A 9242-nucleotide genomic window follows, 5' to 3' on the forward strand; every position below is an offset into this window, starting at 1 on the left:
TTTTTTTGGACACGCGATTTTTCCTGAATGACAGATCTATCTGGGAGTTTCTGGCAGCATGGTATGCTAGATGTGGCACTGAGGGATGTGGTCAGTGGGCATGGTGGTGGGGGCTGATGGTTGGACCAGATGATCTTTGTGGTCTTTTCCTACCTTAATGATCCTATGGCTCTGTTGGGCTGTGAGTCTGGTGGGCCAAGGTGTGCTCACCCACATGTGAGCACGTCTGTTCCACAGTGAAGTCTCAACTTGCAGCGAAGGTAGTTTTATTGTCGTCACTGTTCAGAGACAGATTGCAAATCTGGGCTGAAGTGCAGCTCTAAAAACAATCTGAAAAGCTTCTTCAATAAGATGGCCTCATCACTCCATGTGCATTCTCTGCCATGCAGTACAGTGCAGGGAAAGGCCAGCTCAAAATCCAGACCTGCTTTGACTCCAGGGCTTGTTTGTAACACGTGCACAGGAGACACATTACTTTGATGTATACAAGTGCCTCTGTGGCTGTTAAACTGTGTGCTTTCAATCTGAGCCACACAGTGCAGCGCCCAGAAAATAGATCTGAAAGACAAGATGTCAGCCAGAAGAGATGGAATCTACCAGCAAAGAACCACAGCCAGAGATGGTGGACATTCCAAATACTCAGCCTTATACTGGGTGCTGGGTGATGATGGAGCACAAAGTATCCTGTAACCAAGGCATTACTGGGAGTTCACATCAGACTGGTGCTTGAAGTCTTGTGGCCATCAAGTTTTTAATCCAGCAGGAGTCCCAGTGCCAGATTTATCAGTGTGACTGCCCTGATTTCGGCTCCAAATCATTTTTTCCAAACCTTGGAGACAGAAGTGGGAGGAAGGGAAGGGCTGCTCTGCAGGTTTCATTATGCATATTGCCTCTCTTTTGAATAGCATTTGTCTTCATTGTCTGACGGTAGTTTCTAAAAGTGGAAGTTGCTTTACTGAATGAATGTGAAAATGTTGGAGGAATCTTTATGCTCCTTTACAAGATCCCAAAGAGATGCATCTCTTGATAGTGTTTCTTCTGATTACTCTTTCATGGAGCGCTCTACAAGTAATCAGCTTTTGGGGCATGTTCTACCTCCAACTGCGCATACAACACTCACGCTGAAATTAATAAAAGCATGATGATGTATTTGAAGTGAGAATCTGGGACAAAAAGTTAAATTCTTGCTTTTAAAATCACTTATGAAAGTTTCTTTGACTTTAGTTCTCATATTAGAGTTCTCTGTGTGTCTAGAGCTGGAAAGAATCACTTTTGTGGGTATATGTGTCTTAGCAACCTCTTAGGAAACAAGAAACATAAAAACTGATGGTTTTATAAAGGAGTTTGGAAGTGTGTCACAGAATCGTAGGATCAGTTGAGTTGAAAAGAACCTTTAAACATCATCTGGTCCAACTCCCCTGCAATGAACAGGGACACCTACAGCTCAGTCAGGGTGCTCAGAGCCCCTCCAACCTGATCTTGAGGGGTATGCTGCTGTTTAACTCCATGGCTTCACCACCTGTTCTGCTCTGGGGGTTGTGGAATTGGTTGTGATTGCTGGGATGATAGTCACACAAATAGACAAGGCACGGAGCTCAGGTTTGTGTTGGTGACCTCAGGTCTGGCATTTATCAATGCTCCTCTTGTGTGGCTGGTGTGTCCGTGGCTCCTACAAGGGACATTTCATGTGTTTGTCTTCCCATACTGGTGTGACAGGGAAAGGCTGTTTGGTCCTCTCAGGGCACAAGGCTGAGGGCAGATCATGTCCATGCCTGGGTGCCTGTCACCTCATGCCCAGGTGCGATGCTGCGTGCCACTTACAGGCTAGATCCAGGCTAGACACCTGGATTGCTTCCAAGCAGGGCTCATGGCACGGAGCCCTCATTCTTTTCCCCACATTGGAGGCACTAATCAGCAAGTGGTCTTAATTGTGAGCTGCACATAGCACAGATTTTCTGACTCCTTTTCTGTTTTCCCTTGGGATTAACTTCTATCACTGGGAGCTGACATGTGAAGTCAAGCAGCAAAAGGTCTCAGATCTGAAACTGTCCTGATTTCTTTGCAAGGTGGCAGGAAGAGGGACCCAGTGGGGAACTGAGCGGGGGCAGCCTGTGTCCTGCTGTAGTAGCTAGATGAAACAAGCACGAATTTCCCAGAACAAACTGCATGCCTGACATTTCTGCTGTGTAAAATCTCCCAGCAGTAGCACGTTGCAGAGATTTCATAAGAGAGAGGAAGTCACGAGCTGGAGGCACTGGGTCGAGGGTGTCTGTCTGAGAGAAGCTCCTGTTCCCTTCTCATGAGCCTGATCAGGTCCATGAACATAAGCAGTAAGCAGAGAGTGGGAGCACCTCCAGACCTGCAGCGTGACCTCCTGTCTGTGAGCTGGGATGCTCCCTGCACCCAAACCATCCATTCCCCATTGCACTGCGGCCTCCTACTTTGTCTCTACCAAGGCATGGGAAAGTCATGGCTGGGAGGTACTCCTGTCACCTGGGCTGACAGCGAGCATTCATCATCTCCCGTTTTCTTTGAGCATCCGCAGCACTGCTTTTCCTAACTTAGCCCTTTCCAGTTCCACAAGTGAATTCCCAAGAGCACTGTGAACTAACTGCACTTCCTAAAGGTCTGAAGAATGAGGACATTATTTACTTTTAGCTGGTGATGGGCATCAAATAGTGTGAGAGAAACACGCTTCTCAACTCCATCACTATCTGAGACCAAAATAACAGATAAAAGAAGAAAATCAGTGGGAGTCGTCATTATATGGAGTTGCCATGGAAATAACATGAGAGAACTTGGAGGAGAGCAAGTACACCGTGTCTCCAGGAGGGTATCAATCTCCTGCTAGCCTCACGCCTTTTTATCACATTATCAGCCAATATTTCTTGATTTAGCAAGAGGTGGGAAAACATCACAGCATTGTTCTGACATTTTTGTCTATCTCATGGTTTCTATGACCAAGATCTTTGTGACCCTTTGAGAAGCAGAAATGTGAACTCTGATGCTGTTGGAAAGTTGTCCTGGAAACCATTTGATAATTTCAGTAAGATGGTAAGAGGGATGACATTTCCCCCAGAAAATATTTATTGGATTTTATGGACTCATGTGAAAAAAAAGAAAAAAGAAAAAAAAACAAGAAAAAGAAAAAGATAATTTTTTTAATGTACCATTGTAAGATTTATTTTTTGAAGAAGAACATCACATTTCATTAGAAGTGCTTTTTAGTGCTGATTTTAAAGAAAAGCATTGATTGCAATTTAAATGATCTCCAGTTCAGTAAAGCTGCTGCCTTGTGCTGTTGCACCATTCTGGGAAACTCATTTAAGTCTCCTCTCTGTCACTGTATCTTGCTGTTAAACTGCCCTATCAGCTCCCAGCACCTGCAACCCATTCTCCACCCCACAGTTACACAATGGGCACATAGACAGAGGAGGGAGACCACGTGCATCGTGCAGATACATGTCCCCAACTTCTTTCAGACTCAGAAAGGCTTTGTCTTCTCTCTAGCAAAGCCAAATCCACCTCCCACAGCAGTTTGTCCCATTGGTGGCAGCTGTGGCCACCCGACCCATAATAATCTGCCACGTGGATACTGGCATCCTATTGCTTTTGCATGCTGATATGAGAGTGTGAATCAATGAAGCCAGCTTTCAAATAAAACGATGGCTCTGTCCTATAAGCTCTTGCATTGATATCTGCTGTACTATGGCCCCAGTGTTGCAATATTTTTTTCCTGGATGCCTCCTCTCCCACCCCCAACTCCTACTGTTCCCCAGTTCTTTGCTATGTAGTGTGACCAGGCACCTTTAGAGACAAAAAGGTACCAGGGCAGCAGGAAACCCTTTCCATTTGTATCTGCTCGCTTTCAGCAAAGCCAATAAATGCAAGGGAAAGAAGAGATGCCCAGGAGCTTCCAAGCACGCAGGCTTGCTCCTCTCCTCACTGTTTCACCCACTGGTACAGAAGTTTTGTCTCCACATCATTGCTGCACAGGCAATTGTGATGGATAACCAGGGTCAGGAAGCAGAGTCACAAGAGGGAAAGCCAAAGAGCACCATCACCACTTGATCCAGTGAGAGCCAGTTCAAGTCATGACCAACCATTGCCCTTAACTCTGGCCCAGAGCTATGTTTCAGCCACTAGATTTTCATCACGTTCATGTCACTTGCAAACTCTTTTTATTTTTCCCCTAGAACTGTCTTGACAAAAAGAAAGGAGGAACAGGGAGAAGAAAGGTCTGCTCTGACATCTGCATTTCTCAGACAAAGGTGTTATCGAAGTTATCTAAGATGTGGTTATCTAAGATGCTACAAGCAACCAAGATATCTCCTTAGAACAAAACTTATGGGCTAAGTTCTTGTTGACTGTTTTGTCTGTTTGCTCAGCACCAATTTAAGATAAAATTATGCATGTAATTTTATAAATGCTATTTTTAAGACTGGATACATATTATGCATATTTTGTGAGAAAATGGATCCATTTTTACCCTTATGAAATGACAACTCCCAAACACTGAATAATCCCTGAGAGGCTATTTTTATGGCACTTGGTGTTACATTTGTTGCTGAGTAGCAGTTCTCTGTCTATAGCCATGGGAATAGACATCATTTTTAGCATGTCATAATTCTGGGGCTGGATTTGTTCCAGAAGAGTTCATCATAACAGCAGGCTGAGCAATGGCTATTTATGATAAATCAGCTTGTTGACTGTGGGATTTTGGAAAACAATTGTGTTTGCCTTCACATCAGAACTGTCTAGAGAGCCCCCATCCCTCCTGCTTGCTGCATCTCCCAGGCCAAGGGGCTGAGGCCTCAATGAAACCCTCTGGTGGTTACACTTGGAGTGGGCATCTGAGACAAGGCATCTCTTGCCCTGAAGGTGAGGTTTGAAGGTAGAGGAGCATGGACAGTCAGATTAACAGATACATCTGAAAGGAACAAAACTGCCCCTGTGGCACTCCACATGCCTGAAACCATAACTGCTTTTTCCAGTTTTATGGGCTCCAAGCCCTGTTTCCCCATTCGTGTCAAACACTAAATCCACAGGATGGCCTTCATCATTTTGAAAGGAACGGGGCAGGTTCCCTATTGGAGGGTGTTTCAGGTCGGGTTCCCAAGATGCGGTATCTCATAAAATCAGGGTTTATGTTTTCCCCTCCCCACAGCAAGGAGCAGTGCTCAGAGCAATCTCAGAGCTCAGGATCAGCCCTCCTGGGAAGCAGCACTGAGGGTATCCTCAGAGGAAGAGCACTGCTCTCCACAAAGGTGTACACCAAAGCCCTGTGCAATGCAAATGGCAACACAGCAGGAGCAAGGCCATTCTGGTGTTTTCCCCTGTATTACCCCATTTCAGTAACTAGTCCCAAGTCCCAACCCCTCCTGAGCACCCTTGGCTAAATAATACTACAGTTCATGGGAGACATTTCAATGAAATAGCACATGACGGTTTGGAAAGATGCTCCCTTGCAGAGCTGACTCATAAAGAACACTGAGAAACTCAGTGATTAAACAGCTAGAAAGATCTTTCAGCAGAAGAAAAAAAAAAAGGAACATGTCCAAAATTGTCAAGCTGTACGTTGCTTTTTATTTCTGTACTTTGCTTTGGGTAAGAGTTTAATTTGTCTTATTTGTCTGAATATGATGTACGTCAGATTTCAAATCCTCTCCTCTCTTACTAGACACAACGTTTAATTCTGTTACTCTTGTTCTTCATCAGCTGTGTGGGAACTCTTTGTCTCATGGAAAAAGATGCTTCAATTACTTCTTCAGTCTCCAGTTAGGAAAGACCTTAAATTCAACATTAGGGATATTGGAAAAAAAGAAAAAAAAAGAAAAAAAAGAAAAGCCTGGACTAGCTTGGAAAGCTCTGGAAAAATACTCGAAGGAGAACAGTTGCCATGGCAATGTTTCTCCAATTTCCCTTGGGATGACAGAAATACATGTTGCAGACAGCTCTCCACCCACTGCACATCTCACACAGATCCCAGTGCTCAGGCACAGACCAGGCACAAACCCACCAAGCTTCCAGGTCCAGGCACATGCAGGGTGGTGCAGCTGTCCACCAAGGGTTTCTTCCTTGGTTCTTGGCCTGCAGAGCAAGAGGGGCTGTTGGGGGGCACACAGACTGAGGTACTCAGCTGTACTGGCTCACAGGGTTCTGGAGAGGTAGAAGGGCCACAGCAGGGGATATAAACAGGCACTGACCTGAATCCCGTGCTCAGTGCGTGGCTCTGAGTTGATCCACACACCGGAGGATCTAAGTGCTCAAAGATCCTGAAGCACCTAAATCCCAGCTGTGTCTTTCGTGATGTTTCATTTCCATTTTTACCTTTGAGAAATCTCCACCTAAAATTCAGGTTCCTGAACCCAATCTTCTCATCTGGGTTGCATAAAAGATATGTCTGAGGTTGCTCCAGGATCTAGTGCCACCAATCAGCCAGACTCAGAGCTGTATTCATTAAGAAGAGTGCAGCTCTTTCCACCTCATTCACCCACGTTTCTCCCCATGGAAACTGGGATGTGGGCAGGAACAAGTGCCAGGAGAGCTGCATGCACCCAACTCTCACCTGGGCATGGACTCTGGATATAGAATTAGACACCATTTCAGAAAACAAGTGGCATTTGCACTGACCCATCTTCTGCAGCAGCTCCCACAGGAGACTAGGAGAAAAGCATCTGCCATGCCCAAAATGTGTCCTGCGCTACAGATTCAGCTGAGAGCAAAGCAGGAAGATTATGAATGAGATGACAAAACCAGCCTGCTGCTGGCATCGGCACTGAGCAGACTGGAAGTGTTTCATCCATTACTGTCAGCGAAGTCACTTTTGTCACTGATCCTGCTCCAATAAATCAAGTTGCCAAGCAGTTTTATGGAGGCGTTATACATCCAAACCCACTTAAGGTCCCGCTAAAAGAGATGCATTTCTTTTTTAGCTGAAGTGCTGTCACAGAAGAGAGTCACTGTTTAGAGAGCTACTGTAAAAGAGGTATCATTGTAATTACAGCAAAGAGGGACAATGCGAGCTAGGAGCCACCATCTACTTCCCTTGTCCTATCGCCTTTGGGCAGCCTTGCAAAGCTGAAAACTTGCTACCAGAATCACAATAGCTGCTCCTGCACCATTTGCCATGGTGATTGATGAAAATGGTGAAATAATGATGTTACTTCTACATTCACCATAAATCAACCATCCCTTCAAAGTGACTAGAGCACTGTAAACCTGCCCAGATTTATAGGGACAAACTTAACCAATTAGCTCTTTTATCAGGGCTGTCATCTTCTTAATGCAGTGTTAGATATATCTAGGTATGTATCTGCAGAAATATTTATTTCCAAAGCTAACAAAGCTATGATCGTAGCAGACTTAAAACCTTGGTCTGCAAATGTTCGCCCTGTGGCTGTGTTTATATTAACAAGTTCTTCTGTGACAGCAGAAGCTGACTAATAGATCAAAGCATTGGATCTGCACATGACCTAGATGCATACACACACACATAAACACACATGCACATACATATATGAGTATATGTAAGTACATATGATTTGGAGCTTCAGGACGGATGGAAACTGCTCTGTCTTAGAGCTCTCTTGCCCCAAATGCATGAAGCTGATGCTTTTAAACTTGGTTCTGTTGAAACATGGCCGTCCCCGTGGCTGTTCTCATTGCTCTCATTGTGCATCTCAGCATTGCTGCACACTGCATGGGCCTCACCACACTGCTAGCCCCATTTATCACCATTTGAGTGCAGGCACTGATGAAGATGAAAAGCATTGCAGCTATCAGCTCATTAGCAGCACTGCCACTCCTTACCTGGTAGGCAGAGATAACCCCCAGCCTAACCTCAGCTGCCCAGGAGGCAGCACCAGCTGCTACAGAGCACCAGGAGTTGCAGGAGAGGGGCACAGGCAGATGTATGACCTTCGCTGTGCTCACGCCCTGCACTCAGATCCCACCAGGCAGCTCCCCAAGGCACAGAAGCATCAGTGCTTCCTTCCAATTTCCCCTGCTCTGTCTTTTTGCATCCATGCCAATCTTGGGTCAAAAATCCAGAGAGCACCTCTGACTCGGTTAAGCTGCTGGCCCCAGCAAAATGAGTTTGTCAGAGTGCCTCTGATGGCAGTGGAACATCTGGCTGTCCGAACAAACACTCACCTAGTGACAGAGCCATACACAAGAGCCCTGCTGCCCACTGTGTCAACCTGCTTGGCCAAAGAGTATTTCTGCACTTCCGCACGCAAGAAACTCTTGTCAAAGGATGAGTATAATAAGCTTACACAAAATTAAATGGACACATGCATGGGATGAAGTTTATCTAGGTCTAAAACACCCACAGTAGCAAAAATCACTGAGCCACATTGTACTAGAGACTGGGGGAGTATTTAGAAGAAGTATCAGCACAGAGTTGCATTGATCCTGTATTCTGTCTCAAGTTTCCTCTACTGCCCATCACTGGAAGATACACGGACCTTTGTGTAACAGCATATAAAATGATTCTAGATATGGCTGGACGTGGCTCTGGGCAGCCTGGTCTAGTGATTGGCAACCCTGCCCACGGCAGGAGGGTTGAAACTAGATGATCGTTGTGGTCCTTTTCAACCCAGGCCATTCTAGGATTCTACAGTTCTAAGATTCTGGACAGAAGGGCGTGTTGAAAATCACAATCATGAATATCTGCCTGAATCCCAGCCCTAGGAACACACAAGTGAACACAGAGCGTTCCTCATGTAAGACCCCCAGGTTTCCAAATTAACACAAAAAAATCAGTAAGAGTTTTCCAGTGGCTGAAAGCCACAGAAAATCAGCTTCCATCTCACACAGTCAGATAATGCAAGGCCACACCAGGATACCAAAAATAGCAATTTATTGGAGAAAGCACTATGACTTCTTATAGATGTGAGGTGATTAATATCCCAAACTGGCAATTTGAAGTCTTCCAAATCAACAGCTCCCACTAAGCTCACAAAGTCAATGATCAGCAAAAACTGTAACTCACATTACTGTATTTATTTAGTTAAAATTCTAGAGAACGTGCACAGAATACAGGCATCTTAACTTGTATAGAAAAGGCAGTTTAGTTTGCATAAACTTTTGGTACCAATAACACTGTTTATGAAACTTTACCCTGTCTGCTCAATGCTAAAGGGCAGCAGCAGAGCTGCAGAAGCAGAGCTTCCAAAGCTGGCAGCTGTTGGGTCAGATGTCCTTACTTTTTGTTCAGAAAGTGTGTGCATGTTATGAAA

This window comes from Meleagris gallopavo, chromosome 1 (assembly GCF_000146605.3).
Source record: "Meleagris gallopavo isolate NT-WF06-2002-E0010 breed Aviagen turkey brand Nicholas breeding stock chromosome 1, Turkey_5.1, whole genome shotgun sequence".
Classification (NCBI taxonomy): Eukaryota; Metazoa; Chordata; class Aves; order Galliformes; family Phasianidae; genus Meleagris; species Meleagris gallopavo.